The following is an 18,615-nucleotide window of genomic DNA, read 5'->3' as shown; positions in this document are numbered from 1 at the left end:
CTTTCTCTGCATCTAATGAGAGGATCATATGGTTCTTGGTTTTTCTCTTGCTGATATGATGAATCACATTGATTGTTTTATGAGTGTTGAACCATCCTTGTGTCCCGGGGATAAATCCTACTTGGTCATGGTGAATAATTTTCTTAATGTATTGTTGGATACTATTGGCTAGTATCTTGTTGAGAATTGTTGCATCCATGTTCATCAGGGATATTGGTCTGTAATTCTCCTTTTTGGTGGGGTCTTTGTCTGGTTTTGGAATTAAGGTGATGCTGGCCTCATAGAACGAATTTGGAAGTACTCCATCTCTTTCTATCTTTCCAAACAGCTTTATTAGAATAGGTATGGTTTCTTCTTTAAACGTTTGATAGAATTCCCCTGGGAAGCCATCGGGCCCTGGACTTTTGTGTCTTGGGAGGTTTTTGATGACTGCTTCAATTTCCTCCCTGGTTATTGGCCTGTTCAGGTTTTCTATTTCTTCCTGTTCCAGTTTTGGTAGTTTGTGGCTTTCCAGAAATGCGTCCATTTCTTCTAGATTGCCTAATTTATCGGCGTAATATATATATAATATAATTAATATATAATTATAATATATTAATATATAATATAATATAATATGTTTTAAATCGTTTGTATTTCCTGGTGTTGGTAGTGATCTCTCCTTTCTCATTCATGATTTTATTAATTTGAGTCTTCTCTCTCTTCTTTTTAATAAGGCTGGCTAATGGTGTATCTATCTTATTAATTCTTTCAAAGAACCAACTCCTGGTTTTGTTGATCTGTTCCACAGTTTTTCTGGTCTCAATTTCATTGAGTTCTGCTCGCATCTTAATTAACTCTCTTCTTCTGCTGGGTGTAGGTCTATCTGCTGTTTTTTCTCTAGCTCCTTTATCTGTAAGGTTAGCTTTTGTATTTGAGTTCTTTCCAGTTTCTGAATGGATGCTTGTATTGCGATGTATTTCCGCCTTAGGACTGCTTTTGCTGCGTCCCAAAGATTTTGAATGGTTGTATCTTCATTCTCATTAGTTTCCATGAATCTTTTTAATTCTTCCTTAATTTCCTGGTTGACCCTTTCATATTTTAGGAGGATGGTCCTTAACCTCCATGTGTTTGAGGTCCTTCCAAACTTCTTGTTGTGATTTAGTTCTAATTTCAAGGCATTATGGTCTGAGAACAAGCAGGGGACGATCCCAATCTTTTGGTATCAGTTCAGACCCGATTTGTGACCCAGTATGTGGTCTATTCTGGAGAAAGTTCCATGTGCACTTGAGAAGAATGTGTATTCAGTTGTGTTTGGATGTAAAGTTCTGTAGATATCTGGGAAATCCATCTGGTCCAGTGTATCATTTAAAGCTCTCGTTTCTTTGGAGATGTTGTGTTTAGAATACCTATCAAGTATAGAAAGAGCTACATTGAAGTCACCACGTATAAGTGTATTATTATCTATGTATTTCTTCACTTTGGTTATTAATTGATTTATATATTTGGCAGCTCCCACATTCGTGGCATATATATTGAGGATTGTTAAGTCCTCTTGTTGGATAGATTCTTTAAGTATGATATAGTGTCTCTCTTCATCTCTCACTACAGTCTTCGGGGTAAATTTTAGTTTGTCTGATTTATGGATGGCTACCCCTGCTTTCTTTTGAGGACCATTTGAATGGTAAATGGTTCACAAACCTTGTATTTTCAGACTCTAGGTATCCTTCTGTCTAAAATGAGTCTCTTGTAGACAGCAGATATATAGGTCCTGCTTTTTTATCCAGTCTGAAACCCTGCGCCTTTTGATGGGGTCATTAAGACTGTTCAAGTTCAGAGTTACTATTGAAAGATATGAGTTTAGTGTCATCATGATATCTATTCAGTCCTTGTTTTTGTGGATTGTTCCACTGAACTTCTTCTTAAAGGGGAATTTTAAGAGTCCCCCTTAAAATTTCTTGCAGAGCTGGTTTGGAGGTCACATATTCTTTCAGTTCCTGCCTGTCTTGAAAGCTCTTTATCTCTCCTTCCATTTTGAATGAGAGCCTTGCTGGATAAAGTATTCTTGGTTGCATGTTCTTCTCATTTAGGACCCTGAATATATCCTGCCAGGCCTTTCTGGCCTGCCAGGTCTCTGTGGAGAGGTCTGCTGTTACCCTAATACTCCTCCCCATAAAACTTAGGGATTTCTTGTCTCTTGCTGCTTTAAGGATCTTCTCTTTATCTTTGGAATTTGCGAGCTTAACTATTAGATGTCTAGGTGTTGAACGGTGTTTATTGATTTTAGGGGGGGATCTCTCTATTTCCTGGACCTGAATGCCTGTTTCCCTTCCCAGATTAGGAAAGTTTTCAGCTATGATTTGTTCAAATATATTCTGGCCCTCTGGCCCTTTCGGCGCCCTCGGGAACCCCAATTAAACATAGGTTTTTCTTCCTCAGGCTGTCGTTTATTTCCCATAATCTATCCTCATGATCTTTTAATTGTTTGTCCCTTTTTACCTTAGTTTCCCTCTTTGCCATCAACTTGTCTTCTATGTCACTCACTCGTTCTTCCACCTTGTTAACCCTCGTCATTAGGACTTCTAGTTTGGATTGCATCTCATTCAATTGATTTTTAATTTCTGCCTGATTAGATCTAAATTCTGCAGTCATGAAGTCTCTTGAGTCCTTTATGCCTTTTTCTAGGGCCACCTGTAGCTGTATAATAGTGCTTCTGAATTGGCTTTTTGACATTGAATTGTAATCCAGATTTTGTAACTCTGTGGGAGAGAGGACTGTTTCTGATTCTTTCTTTTGAGGTGAGGTTTTCCTTCTAGTCATTTTGCTCAGTGCAGAGTGGCCACAAACAAGTTGTATTGGGAAAAGGAGAAAAAGAGAGGAGAGAAAGAAGGAAAGAAAAGAGAAAAAGAAAAAAGGAAGAAAAAAAGAAAGAGAAGAAAAAGAGAAAGAAGGAGAAAGAAAGGAAAAAGAAGGGTCGGGGAAGCACACAGAAATAAAAACAAAACAAAACAAAAAAAAACAACCCACGGGGGAGTATCTTCTGATTCTTTATACTTTAAGTCCCTTGACTTCCCCTGGAACTTGTCCCTCTAGTTGGCCTTCTGGGGAAGTGGTCTGTCGTGCTGATTTTCAGGTGTTAGCACTTGGGGGAGCTGCTCTGCCCCCTGCCTGGTGCAGGGCTCTGTCGGGGTTGTTTACCCCATGAAGCCCCATGGGGAACAACTGCAGTGGCCGAGGCCAGCTCTAGAGCCCTGGATTCAGCTCCCGCAGTAACCACAGATCTCTCCATCTGCAAGGCCTGGAGGCTCTGAGGCGGGGCCGCTGATCTGCTCAGCTCGGGGCAGGAGCGTCCTTGCTGTCCTGGGCCCTCCTGGCCTCTGCCTGTCCCAGGGGGAGGCCGGATCCTGGGCTGTGTCCCGGCCCCTGTGCTCCTGGGCCTACACTGTTGGATTTGCGCTCCGGCCGGCAGCCCCCTCTGCAGAGCCTCTTCCTCTGCCGGAGCCCCCTCCGAGGTGCTCCCGTGGCCACGCAGCCCCCTCCGCACGGAGCCTCTTCCTCTGCGGGAGCTGCCTCAGCTGCCCCCGGGGCCGCGCAGCCCCCTCTGCGGAGCCGCCGCCCGAGCCCCTCTGAGCTGCTCAGGGTCCCGCGGTGTGCGCTGCAGCCCTTAGGGAGCTCGGTGCACTCTCCCGGGGCGCAGGTTTCTGTTAGTGTCCCAGGGAGCCCGAGGGCATCCCCGCCCTCCTGGTGTCCTGCTCTAACTCCCTGCGGGTGCCTTTCTGCCCGGGAAGATTGGTGCAGCTCCTGCTTCTCCTGGAGGGGGTTTTCCCGTCTTGGGGACACTCGCCCCAGCCTCAGCCCAGCTCCTCGCGGGCCCCTCCCCCTTGGAGGCGTTTTGTTTCTTTATTTCTTTTTCCCGTCTTCCTACCTTGATAGAAGCGCCAACTCTTCTCACTGTAGCGTTCCAGCTGGTCTCTCTTTAAATCTCAAGCCGAATTCGTAGATTTTCAGGATGATTTGAAGGTTATCTAGGTAATTTGGTGGGGATAGGTGATTTGGGGACCCTACTCTTCAGCCATCTTGCCCCTCCTCCCCTGTTTGTGTATAACAACAATTTCATAACATGCTGATTTGTAAATCTCCCCACTCACCACAATTAAGATACATAACTGTTGCATCACTACAAAGATCCCTCATATTATCCCTTTGTAACTACTTCCTCCTTGTCTCTAACCCCTGGAAAACACTAATAGGATCTCCTTTTCTGGAATTATGGCATTTTAATGATTTTATATAAATAGACTCAATAGTATATAACCTTTTGAGAGTGGCTGAATAGCACTCAATGGTCAGTGGTATGAGTGTACTACAGTTTGTTTAACCATTCGTCCCTTTAGGAACATTTGGGGTCTTTATCCTTTTTAGCTGTCATAAATACATCTCTTGTGAACATTTGTGTACAGGTTTTATGTGAATGTAAGTTGTCATTTAGCTGGTATGAATTATACAAGAGTACCATTGCTGCCTTATATAAGTGGATGTTTAGTTTTACAAGAAATTGCCATACTCTTTTTCAGAGTTTTTGTTCTGTTTACATTCCCCTCTGTACCCAGAAATATGAGTGACTGAATTACTGTGTGTCCTTATTAGTATCTTTTATTGTGATAAACCTGTAATATCTCATTGTGGTTTTCATTTGCATTTCCATAATGGCTAATGAGGTTGAACATCTTTGCATGTATTCATTTGTCATATGTATATCCTCTTTAATCAAATTCCTATTCATGTATATTTGCCCTCTTTTCTAATTGGGTCATTGCTTTTTATTATTCATTTAATTTTTACTGAGTTTTAATATTCCTTCATATGTTCTAAATGAGTCATTTGTTAGACATGTCATGTGGAAATACCTTTTGCCCTTCTGTGGGTCGTCTTTTCAGATTCTTAAGTCTCTTACAGAGCATTTTAAAAAAATCTTAATAAAATCTATTTTATCAAATTTTACTTTAATGGATTGTTTTTGGTAACCAAGTCTAAGAATTTTTAGCCCAGGAACACTTAGCCTAGATGCAAGTCCCCAAGATTTTTTCCTAAGTTTTATAGTTTTAAGATTTACATTTAAGTCTGTAATTCATTATTGAATAACAGGAGAAGATTAGGTGGAGGTTCATCTTTGTGGTTATTGTTTTCCAATTTCCCCAGCTCCATTTGTTGAAAGGGCTGTATTCCTCCTTTGTGTATCACACCTTTGTCAAAATCAGTTGGATGTACTGTAGTCCCTTCTTATCCAGGGGGAATACATTCCAAGTCCCCCAGTGGGGATCTGAATGCCTGAAACCACAGATAGTACTGAACCCTTTATATACTATGTTTTTTTTTTTCCCCTGTAGACATATACCTATGATAAAGTTAAATTTATAAATTAGGCACAGTAAGAGATTGACGAAAATAATAATGAAATAGAACAATTATAACAATGTATTGTAATAACATTTATGTGAATGTGGTCTCTTTCAAAATATCCTGTTGTACTGTACTTATCCTTCTTCTTGTAATGATGAGAGTCAATAAAATGCCTAGTTGGTAAGATGAAGTGAGGTGAATGATGTAGGCATTGTGATAGAGACTTAGGCTACTATTGACCTTACAATATATCAGAAGGAGGATGGTTTGCCCCTGGACCCCAGAGGACTGAAACCACAGAGCTAAACCTCGGGTAAGGGGTAGGAGAACTACTATATTCGTGTGGGTCTACACTTGGGTTCTCTGTTCTGTTCTAGTGATTTCTGTTTCTCTCCCTCCACCAATATTAAACTGTCTTGTTTGCTTTAGATTTGTAGTAGGACTTACACATTGAGTATTTTCTCCTACTTTCTTCTTTCTTCAAAATTGTTTAAGCTATTTTAATTCGTTTCCCTGTCTGTATCAATTGCAGAATGACCTTATTTATATTTACAAAATAACTTACCGGAATTTTGATAGGAATTTTGTTAAACCTACAGATCATTTTGGGGAGAATTGACATCCTATGTTGAGTCTTCCAATCCATGATCACGGTATGTGTCCTTATTTAAATCTCCTGTGATTTCTCTCATCAGCATTTTGTAATTTTCAGCATAAAAGTCCCATACATGTCTTGTTAGATTTATATTCAAGTTTCATTTTTTTGCGTAATTATAAGTGGTATTGTGTTTTCAGTTTCCATATGTTTATTGCTAGTATATAGACTCATAATTGTTTTTGTTTGTTTCTTTGTTAATGTTGATCTTGTATCCTCTGACTTTGTTGAACTCATGTTTTTAGGAGTTTGTTCGTTTGTTTCTAGATATTTCTTGGGATTTTTTTTTCTACATAATCATGTAGATGATTTCTACTGTCAACTTAAATTTTCTTTCTTTTAGATCTTTATATTTTTATTTCCTTTATTTTCCGGTAAGAACTACCAGTGCTAAATTGAATAAGAGTGTTGGAAACAGGTGACTTGGCTTTGTTCCTGATCTTAGGGGTAAGCATTCAGTTCTTATACCATTAAGTATAATGCTAGTGTTTCTCTAGATATTCTGTATTAGGCTGAGGGAGTTCCTTGCTATTCTAGTTTTCTGAAGGTTTTTATTGTGAATCAGTATTGATATTATCACTCTTTCTGTATCAATTGATATAATCATGTTCTTTAGGTTTTTAATATGGTTGATTCCACTGATCTGTTTTGAAATACTGAACCAGCTTTGCACTCATGGACTTAATTCTTAGTCATATGTATAATTACTTATAGATGCAGTTGAATTATATTTACTAATAAATTGTTAAGGGTTTTTATATGTATTTATAAGGGAATGTAGTTTTTAGCTATTTTTTTCTTTTTCTTTCTTTTTTCAATTTTGTACTGTCTTTGTGGCTTTGGTTTCAGAATAATATTAGCCTCTTAAAATGAGTTGATAGACATTTTCTCATCCTCTGCTGCCTAGGACAGAGTGATAGAATTAGTATTAATTCTTTAAGTTTGATAAAATTCTCTAGTAAAACCATCAGGATCTAGAAAACTCATTTTAGAATGTTTTAAATTATTAATTTAATGTGTAATACTTTTAGGGCTATTCAGCTTATCTGTTTTCTCTTGGTTAAGTTTTAGTGGTTTGTGCTTTCCAAGGAATTGGCATATTTCATCTAAACAGTCAAACTTATGTGTGAAGAGTTGTTTATAGTATTCCCTTACCAGCTTATCATTACTTTATTGTCTAAAGAGCATGTAGTGGTATACTCAAATTCATTCCTGCTACTGGTTTGTCAACTTTATTGATCTTTTCAAAGAGGTATATTTTTGTTTCATTGATTGTCCTAATTTTTTCTCTTTTCACTTTCATTGATATTTGTTCCTATCTTTATTATTTCATCTCTTCTATTTACTATGGGTTTCTTTTTCTTTTTTTCTAGTTATTTGGGGGGTGATCACAGATTATAGACTTAAAACTTTTTTCTAATGTAAGCAATTTGCTACTATAAATTCCCCTGTCATCACCTTACCTCCATCTTACAGATTTTTTAAGATTTTATTTTTTTATTCATGAGAGACAGAGAGAGAGATAGGGAGGCAGAGACACAGGCAGAGGGAGAAGCAGGCTCCATGCAGGAAACCTGATGTTGGACTTGATCTCAGGTCTTTAGGATCAGGCCCTGGGCTGAAGGCGGCCCTAAACCACTGAGCCACCTGGGCTGCCCTTACAGATTTTGATATATATTTTTTATTTTCATTCAGTTCAGTGTAGGTCTTGAATTCCCTCTAGACTGCCTCTTTGACTCCTAGATTATTTAGAAATCTGGTATTTGATTCCAAGTATTTGAGACACTTCCTGTTATTTGTTTCTAATTTGATTCTGTTGTAATTACATATCAAATTCTATATAGTTTCAGTTCTTTTTGTTTTGTTTGTAAATTTTTTTGTTATTGGTGTTCAATTTGCCAACATATAGAATAACACCCAGTGCTCAGCCCATCAAGTGCCCCCCTCAGTGCCCGTCACCCAGTCACCTCCACCCCCTGCCCACCTCCCCTTCCACCACCCCTAGTTCGTTTCCCAGAGTTAGGAGTCTTCCATGTTCTATCTCCCTTTCTGATAATTCCTACCCATTTCTTCTCCCTTCCCTTCTATTCCCTTTCACTATTTTTTATGTTCCCCAAATGAATGAGACCATATAATGTTCGTCCTTCTCTGATTGACTTATTTCACTCAGCATAATACCCTCCAGTTCCATCCACGTCAAAGCAAATGGTGGGTATTTGTCGTTTATAATGGCTGAGTAATACTCCATTGTATACATAAACCATATCTTCTTTATCCATTCTTATATAGTTTCAGTTCTAATAAATGTTGTCAAGATTTGTTCTGTGTCTCAGGATATGGTCTTAGTATATGTTCCATGGAGTCTTGAAAAGAATGTGTTTTTGTTGTTATTGGGGGAAGGATTTTCTGTCTGTTAGGTCCTTTTGGCTGAGGGTATGTTAAATTCTTTTGTATCCTTGCTGATTTTATGTCTATACATCATGTCTTCTATTGTTGGGGAAGGAGTGTTAAAGTCTCTAACTATAAGAATGGATTTGTTGATTCTTTTTTTACACTTCCATCTAGTTTTGGTTCACATACTCTGTAACTTGTTTGTGGGAAAGAATGTATGATTACTGTGTCTTTTGGTGGATTGAGCCCTTACCAATGTGTAAATTTGTCTGCCCTTTGTAATTTTCTTTCATCTAATGTCTATCTAATGTCTGTTTTATCTGACAATATTATAGTCATTCTTGCTTTTTTGGATACTATTTTCTTGGTATATATAATTTGGTTGGAAGTCTAGAGTCCTCACCTGGCTCTCCTGATGGGGTTGGTGATAGAACATGATTTTTTTCTTCTTTGGCATTTAGCTGATACATGGATATCGTCTAAAAGTTTTCTGTCTCCCTGCTGCCCTCTAGCCAGTGGGCTAGATAGAGCTTTTCTCAGGGCTTTTTTTTTTTTTTTTTCTTTTGGTCTATGCCCATTGGTGCTTCTCAAGTAGCTAGTTTATAATATAGGAGACAAATGAAACACACAGGTACCTCATGTTGTTCCTTCTACATTCTTCTCTAAACTTTTCATGGTCTCCTTATGTTTATTTACATATTATACCTAGAGTTTTTAGTCATAATTAATGGAGGGAAGAGTGGATTAGTCAACTTGAGCTGTCATAACAAAGTACTATACATTGGGCATGGTGTTTAATTTTGTTTGTTTTTCTTTTTGGTACCAAAGTAGATATTAGGGGGGGGGGAGCTGAATCCTCAGGACATTAAATTTTATTTCTTATTTATTTATATACTGTGCTGCTCCCGAGAAGCATTCAAAGTGGTTTTAGTGGATACATAAAAATGGAGACTTTCACTCCTTGGAGTTCTGTAGGCTGAAAGTCCAACATCAAGGAGACAGCCAATTTGGTTCCTGGTGATAGCTTTCCTCCTGGCTTGTAGATTGTTGCCTTCTCATATAGCATATATACAGGGTAGGGGGGAAGGGAGACGGAAAGAGGGATCTCTCCTTTTTATCAGGCTACCAATCCTATAGGACTAGGACCTCATCCTATGTCTTTATTTAACCTTAATTACCTCCTTTAAGCCTTATGCTAAGCTCTGTCTTCAAATACAGTCACATTGGGGGTTAGGGATTCAGTATGTGGATTTGGGGGGTGGGAGGACACAAATCAGTCCATAGCAAATAGGTAATGTTCTGTCTCTCCATAACTGAGAGTCTGAGCTCTATTTTTTGTACTATCAAATGGTAATAAACATATGTGACTATAATTGTTTAATCAGTTAACTTTCTGGACAAAACATGGAATTTTTTAGGGTCCTAAATGCTCTTATTATATTTTGTGAAATTTCTTTCCAAGGATGTTATACCATTTTGGTTTACTCATAAAGAAAATTAGGTTCCCTTCGTTCCCAGTAGCTGTTTTTATTTTACCTCTCTGGCCTAAACTTTGCATAATTTCAAAAAAAAGAAAGAAGACAAAAAGAAAAGAAAAAAGAAAATTAGGCCCCCAGTGTTATATTCCACTTAATCTAAACCAAGTTTGGTATTTAAGTTATTAACCTTTCTGTTTCCATTTTTTGGTGGAAATATTTAGTATAATTATGGGCAGGAGATCTTTAGATTGATTTCTTAAAGACAAAAACAATGTTTTTGTTTTATCATTTTTATAACATAGCAAATGGTATTTGGGGGTGTTTTTTGAAAGCATATGCTTATTTATTTAGACATCATTCATTCATATTAATGCTGATAAATTTCTTTTTTTTAAGATTTTATCTATTTATTCATGAGAGACACAGAAAGAGAGGCAGAGACATAGGCAGAGGGAGAAGCAGGCTCCGTGCAGGGAGCCTGATGCAGGACTGGATCCCAGGACCCCAGGATCACAACCTGAGCTGAAGGCAGATGTTCAACCACTGAGCCACCCAGGGGCCTCAATGCTGATGAATTTCTTTATTGTCCTCAATCTGAAGAGTAAAGCTCCCTTAAAAAATTAATGTAGTCACTGTTTAGCCTATTACCTTAGGTGCGGACCTGGACCCCCATTTATGTAGGAGGTTCCCAAGCTTGCAGTGAGCACTGGGTGTTAATTATTTTAAAAAAGAGAGATGCTAGAGTACAGGTTGGCAGAATGAAATATTGTTACCTTTTACCATTGTGTTTTCCAGTCACTCTGCATGCATGCACGCGCGCGCACACACACACACGTGAATTTCTGCATATAATTTACAGTCTTTTTTTTTTTAATTTACAGTCTTTTAACACATAGTTACACCAGTGCCATAACTTTGTCTTCTACTGGCAGAGGTGATTAGCGTTTCTTATTTCCCTTTGTTTCATAGATCTAGAGCCAGAGGGGTATCATTGGTTTCATAGTTTAGGAATGAAAAACTACTTTTTATTTCATTGATGTCTTCCCATCAGTTCATATGAGCTACCTAAAACACTGCTAGAAGGAACGCCCAGGCTACAAGACATCTTAGGAGAATGGAGGTCAACTTTATCTTTCCCTCACTGAGTCCTGGAGAGTTCAATGACTTGTTCTGTGTCACAAAGCTATTTACCCATCAAAGCAGGAATAATACTGGTGCTTCCTCTCTGTTGCCACATACAAGGTGGGTTGGAACTGAGAAAGCTGGCCTCCTGTGGAGATGCTGTTCTCAGTGAGAAATTGGACTAAAGGGATCCCTGGGTGGCTTAGTGGTTTGGTGCCTGCCTTTGGTCCAGGGCATGATCCTGGAGTCCTGGGATCAAGTCCCGCATCCGGGCTCCCTGCATGGAGCCTGCTTCTCCCTCTGCCTGTGTCTCTGCCTCTCTGTGTGTGTGTCTCTCGTGAATAAATAAATAAAATCTTTAACAAACAAACAAAAAAAAAGTAAAGAAATTAGACTAAAAAACATTTACTTTTCAGTTCAGGAGGATGAAAAAGAAGCTTGCCTGTTTTAGCCTGTGCTGGGGGAAACTGCCTCTGGGGCTAAAAGAATGAAGGTTCATTCCTGTCTGCCCCATCAGGAAGCTTCAACGTCTTCTGTCCAAGTTCTGTGGGTGCCAAATCTGTGCTTGAGCTAAGAGTTTTCTGCAGCCTCACAAATAGCACAAGGTATGACAAGTAGATAAGTGTCCAAGGTGGAGCTGTACAGCTGTGAGAGGAAAGCCACAGGACTCTTTTTTCCGTTCCCTCACTTCCCTGGCCTCCTCTCCCCACCAACACTATTTCTGGATTTATGCTTCTTGAGCTCTCATTCTTACAGAAAATGGTACAAAGAGTGAAGCAATAAAGAGAGTAAGATGGAACTCAAACATGCACATACAAATTAAAATTTTAAAACTTAGAGCAGTTAGTAAACATGGCAAACAGCAGATTTAGTTCTAAACCTTAGATAATAGAAACTAAAAGATAATTTTAAGATAATTGAACATGATAAGAATAGAAAACAAGGAAAGAGCAGCTCATCCTCTAAAAAGCAGCTTTAAAAAGGTAAAATTAATAGAGGTGAGAAATTTAACCATCAAAATTAAAAACTCAGTAGAGGCACTGTATCAGATGAGACACAGTTGAAGGAGAAGAGGCTATTTCTTGGATGAATCACAGCAAGCTAAATAGATAAAAATATTAAAGAATAGTGAACAGTTACAAAAATATCTAACACTTCTATGGTGCTTCTGTGTGCCAGGTTCTGGTCTGGATGTTTTACACTTATTAACAACCTTATGAAGAAAGTACTATTATTATTTCTATTTTCCAAAAAGGCAAAATGGGAACAAATAATCATAATCATAATAAAGCACAGTGTGTCAGGGGTTATGCAGTAAGTAGACACGGAAGCAGAATCCACCCAAGAGACACCACGTACTTAATCCTGCAAGACCTAGAGTATGGGTTCGTCTCATATGGTGAATTAGTGTTCCCATACATGTTTGCTAGTACAATAGGAGGAAATAAAAGAAAGAATGTGGGAAGAAGTGTTAAGAGATTATTTTCAGAAGAAAGACAAAATTTTGTGACTTGTATACAGGTATAAAAAATGAGCACATGTTAAAGAGTTTATTTTACTCATATAACACAAGGGACCCAGGCAGATGTTAGACAGAGCCAGTTCAAAGGAGAAATCAAATCAGGACAATTTTATATGGACTAGGGATGCTGCGATAAATTATAGGTGGTCACGAAACTTGTTTATCTGCAGGGTACAGAAAGTCAAATCACTACCAGACAATGTATAATTTATACATCTATCAATTGCTTATAGCTTACAAAGAACCTTTAAATGGTTCAAATACAATGACAGGCTAACTCAGTACTGTGTGTTAAAGAGGATGCAGTTTTCCATTAAAACAATACTTTTTTTTTTTCATCAGAAACCATGTTCTGAAAGAATGGCTGAAAATTTAATAATATTGATAAAAATCATAAATCCTCTGATTCAGAACATACAAGTCTGAGGAAAGGTAGATAGTAAGAAACGAGCCCCTAGACATACTATGCTAAAAGCTGCAGAACACTCAAAGCTAAGGAGATCCTGGGAACAAGAGAAGACAAAAGAGCAGCTTTCTAACAAAGAAACAGGAAAGAGACTGCAGACCTTTTAGAGAGTGCAGTAGAAGACAGAAAAAAAAAAAGTACCTTCTAAATACTGAAGGAAAATAATTATCAACTTAGAAATCTTTCGCCAGCTAAACCATTTTTTATGTGCGGGGCAAAATCAGACATTTCCAAGAAAACAAAGACTAAAAGAGTTTCCCATGCAGTGGAAAACAACCAGAAATACTACTATGAAATAAACTAGCAGGGGCACCTGGGTGGCTCAGTGGTGGAGCTTCTGGCTAGGGGACTGATTCAGGGGTTCTGGGATTGAGTCCATCATCAGGCTCCCTGCAGGGAGCCTGCTTCTCCCTCTGCCTATGTCTCTGCCTCTCTTTCTGTGTCTCTCATGAGTAAATAAATGGAATCTTTAAAAAATAAAAAGAAACTACCAGAAGGAACATTTAGGAATAAGAGATGAGAAGGAATGGTAAGCAAAGCAGTTGGTTGAAAAATCAAGTAAATATAGGGATGCCTGGGTGGCTCAGTTAGTTAAATATCTGACTTGGGCTCAGGTCATGATCTCAGGGCTATGGGATTAAACCCTATGCTCAGTGGGGAGTCTGCTTGTCCCTCTGCCATACAGTCTCTGTCTCCTCTCTCTTTCTCAAATAAATAAAGTCTTTTAAAAAAAAAGTCAGGTAAATATAAACAAGTTGGAATATATAAAATAATATTGATGGGCTTGGGAGTATGAAAAACAAAGAGTTTAAATGCCAGAAAATAGTAACATGGAAAGTGGTACTTGGATAGCAAGTGGAGACAAAACATTCCATTGTTGTGCTGACAGGGCACAGAGTGGTCAGTTTTGAGTAAGATACACATGTTAAAAATGTAAGAACAACCATCAGAAGCATAGGAATAATATAGTGAACTTTCAAACAGGTAGGGAGTGAGTAGGGGAAAAATAAGGAAAACATGAGAAACTCCCAAAAAGGAGGAAGAAGTACAATCAAAAGAGAGAGAAATCAAAAGCACAAAATTAAGTAGTAGAGATAAAACCAAACATTGCAACAGAGAAGATAAAAGTAAGTGGATTAGGCAGCTGGTTATATATAACCAGCTATATATATACACACACACACACACACACACACACACATTTGAGATTTCCCAACTATATATACTTTAAAAAAATCTAGCTATAGGCCATTTGGATGGAACTAAAGCACTTAAGTACACAAGAAACAAAAATAAACACATTAATTAAAATAAAAAGTAAAAAATGAAAAGATAAGCCTGATAAACAGGAACCAGGAATGAGAATGGCTATGTTTACAACAGAGAAACAATGACCACGAAAAGCAAAAAGAACCCAAAAAAACAGAAAACCAAAAACCACAACACGCACTGCAATAAAAAAATAAAAGATACAATTAAAATTAAAGGTCTAGTCAATGATAAACATTTTTTTCCTTTAAATATTTTATTTAGGGATCCCTGGGTGGCGCAGCGGTTTGGCGCCTGCCTTTGGCCCAGGGCGCGATCCTGGAGACCCGGGATCGAATCCCACATCAGGCTCCCGGTGCATGGAGCCTGCTTCTCCCTCTGCCTATGTCTCTGCCTCTCTCTCTCTCTCTCTCTCTGTGACTATCATAAATAAAAAAAAAATAAAATAAATAAATAAATAAATAAATAAATAAATAAATAAATAAATAAATATTTTATTTATTAGAGAGAGAGAGCGAGAGAGAGCGCAAGCACAAGCAGGGGGAGTGGCAGAGGGAGAGGAGAGGGAGAGGAAGAGGGAGAAGCAACCTTCCTGATATGCAAGGAGCCAGATGCAGGGCTCTGTTTTAGGACCCTGAGATCATGACCTGAACTGAAGGCAGAAGCTTAACTGACTGAGCCAGCCAGGCATCTCAAAAAGAAATAATTTCTAAGAATATATAACAAATCTCTCATGTATGCACTAAATACAAAATATCTTTGAAACAAAGGAAGAAAATTGGCAGACATCCATAATTTTGGCAGAATATTTTGATGTACTTCTTTTAGTAATTGATAGTTTAAAAAGAAAAAAAAACATAAGGGTATCTCAGTTTTGAACTACACAGTTACCAAGACTTATCTAATATATAAATATAGATACAGTTATAGAAATACTCAGAGATATAGGAATAGATTTATCTTTGTTATACTAAAAATAAATATCTGCAGAACTAAGTATTATATATGAATAAAAAAATCTTCAGTGTGAGTGTGTGTGTGTGTGGGTGTGTGTCTGCCTCTGCCTGTGTGTAGGGGGAATACATAGCCTTAAATGCTTACATTAAAAAATATTTAAAAAGGAAAATTTGTGAGTTAATCACCAATGTCCAGAAATTAGAAAAAAACATTAAGTAGGAGGAAGAAAAAACAAAGAGTAAAAATACATTAAATATGAAAAATAGAAATCAAGAAGGAGTAAGGTGGTTTTTAGAAAGAACTAATAAAATGAACACACTTCAGAATAATTACCAAGAAAATAAGAAGGTACAAAGAAATGTTTATTAGCAATAAAATGGGTTTATAACCACAGATATTTTATTTATTTATTTATTTTAAAGATTTGATTTATTTATTCATGAGAGACACAGAGCAAGAGAGCAAGGCAGAGACACAGGCAGAGGAGGCAGCAGGCTCCAGGCAGGGAGCCCGATGTAGGACTCAATCATGGGTCTCCAGGATCACAACCTGGGCTGAAGGTGGCGCTAAACCACTGAGCTACCCAAACTGCCCTAACCACAGATTTTTATTTTATTTTATTTTATTTATTTTATTTTATTTTATTTTAACTTAATTTAATTTTAATTTTATTTTATTTTATATTTTATTATTTATTTATTTATTTTTGCACTTTATAACAATAGCACAGATGCTGCTTTATTTCCTCAAAGGTGTTCGTTAGGAAATTCCAACCTGGAGAAATTACAGAGTACTGCGTGTCAGTGTATGTACCATGGGTGTGTTAGGGGATGTGTGTGTGTGTGCACTTGTGTGCCTGCATATGCATGTGTGTGCATGCCCATGTGTGCTTGTATATGTGTGTGCACGTGTGTGTGTGCGTGTGTGTGTGTGTGTGGCAGAGCAGGATGCAGAGCAGTTCAGCAGAAAAAATAAAATGTCATTGTCCCTCAGTGATTTGGTCTCACTCAGGAGCTGCCCTCACTAAAGCAGGGAACACACACACACACACACACAGTCCCTCCCAATCATTGCAAATACTCCCATATCATATCTTTTGTCCACCTCCATGCTTGTTCCCAGGATGGTGTCCCAGGTGGAGGGAGCAGGTGCTCTGCATCCTCCTGCTGGTCTCTGGATCTGAGCTGACTGGGGTCTGTGGGGTTTGCTGGAGGCCCAGCTGATGTCTATGCCCAGGGGTCAGAGGGTCCAGCCTTTCTCTGTTCCCTAGGGGCCTGGGGACTCTTCTGGTCATCTCAATGTCCCTTTTATCCCAGGGGTTCAGTGGATCCCCTGTGGGCCACATGGGGCAGAAGCAGGTGACCACAGATATTTTAAAACAAGTGACACTATTATGGATAGCTTTAGGCCACTAAATTTGGATATTTAGCCAGAATTATTTTTTTCCTGGAAAAATAAAAGCTGGTTCTAGACAAAAATAGAAAAAATAGACAAGAAGATTGAGTCAATATATATTTCTAAAAATAGACTATTTTTTAGAGAAGTTTTAGGTTCATAGCATAATTGAGTGGAAGATACAGAGATTTCCCCTCTATCCCCTGCTCCCCCACATGCACAGCCTCCCCACATCAGAGTGGAACATTTGATATGATTGATGAATTGACACATCATTATCACATAAGTCCATAGTTTGCATTAGGGTTCACTCTTCATGTACATTCTCTGGATTTGGAGAAATGTGTAAGACTATATATATTCACCATAGTTATATTATACAGAGTAGTTTCATTGCCCTAAAAATGTTCTGCTCCATCTATTTATCCCTCCCTCATCATAACCCCAGCAAACACTAACTTTTGTACTGTCTTCATAATTTTGCCTTTTCTGGAATGTCATATATTTGGAATCATACATATATAGCCTTTCCAGATTGGTCTTTTTCACCTAGTAATAAACATTTAAGGTTTCTCCATGTCTTTTCCTGATTTGTTAATTCATTTCTTTTTATTACTGAATGATTTTCCATTGTCTGGATGTATCAAAGTTGATTTATCCAGTCACCTACTGAAGGACATCTTGGTTGCTTCCAAGTTTTAGGAATAATAAAACTGCTATAAACATCTGTGTACAGATTTTTGTATACCTAAGTTTTTAGCTCCTTTAATAAATAGCAAGGAATGTGATTGTTGAGTTGTTGGACTGTATGGTAAGAGTATGTTTAGTTTTGTAAAAAACTGCCTAACTATCTTCCAAAGTGGCTATACATTTTGTATTCCCACCAGTAATGAATCAGACTTCTTTTTTGCTCCATATCCGTGTCGGCATTTGGTGTTAGATTTTGGCCATCTAAGAGGTGTATCTCATTTTAATGTGCATTTTCCTAATGACATATGATATGGAGAAGCTTTTCTTGTGCTTATTTGACTTTATATCTTTGCTGAGGTGTCTGTTCAGGTTTTTGACTCATTTTTAAATTAGGTTGTTTTTATATTTATTGTTGAATTTCAAGAGTAGTTTCCATATTTTGGATAATAGTCTCTATCAGGTATGTCTTTTTCTAATATTTTCTCACAGTATGAAGCTTTCCTTTCATTCTCTTGATTGACATGTTTTGGGAAATAAATCAGAAAAGGTGGGTTTTATAGACAAGTTTCATCTAGTGTACAATGTCACTTATGAACATACATGTATAAATCTTAACTAAATTTTAGCTCACTAAATCTAGCAATAATTAAAAATAAATTGAATCAAATATAATTTTCTATTAGGAATACAGGTTTTGTTTAACTTTAGAAAAATCTATTTACATAATTTACCCTATTAATGGAATGGAGAAAAATAATATAATAATCTTGGTAAGTGGAGAAAAATCAACTGACAGTATTTGATACCTATTTGTGAAAAAGAATTAAACTTGATTTCAGTTGATGTAAAGTCTTTACCAAAAGCCCATTTAATGCTGAAACATTAGAAGTTTCTGTATGTGGAAAACAAAATAAGGATATCCATTGTCATTGCATATCTTAATAATGGTATGAATTTAAGTAGTAATATAAGTAAAGTAATAAAATGTTAAGGATTAGAAAAAAAATAAACTAAATTACCATCATTCATAGACTATGTGGGTTTTGTTTTACATTAAAAAGGACTCTTAGAGACTATCTAGACAAAATATGTTGGCTAATAAACAAGTGTAAAAATACTGAATGTATTTCTTTACCCTTATGACAATTAGAAAATATAGTTTAACAATTTTTATTTTATTTTTTTAAAGAATCACAGCCCACTTAAGCCATGTGTGCTGATTTTTTTTTAAGATTTTCTTTATTTATTCATGATAGACACAGAAAGAGAGAGAGGGAGAGGAAGAGGCAGA

The 18,615-nt window shown here is 37.4% G+C and overlaps 1 protein-coding gene across 2 annotated transcripts in view; it reads left to right on the top strand.

The window, feature by feature from the left end:
- CHRNA7 (cholinergic receptor nicotinic alpha 7 subunit) overlaps positions 1-18,615 on the top strand; it is a 126,554-nt gene that overhangs the window by 77,783 nt on the left and 30,156 nt on the right. The window lies entirely within an intron of this gene.

The sequence above is a fragment of the Canis lupus genome, chromosome 3 (genome assembly GCF_011100685.1).
Source record: "Canis lupus familiaris isolate Mischka breed German Shepherd chromosome 3, alternate assembly UU_Cfam_GSD_1.0, whole genome shotgun sequence".
Taxonomy (NCBI): domain Eukaryota; kingdom Metazoa; phylum Chordata; class Mammalia; order Carnivora; family Canidae; genus Canis; species Canis lupus.
Note: the sequence above shows the minus strand (reverse complement) of the source record. Positions and strands in the feature narration are given on the sequence as shown.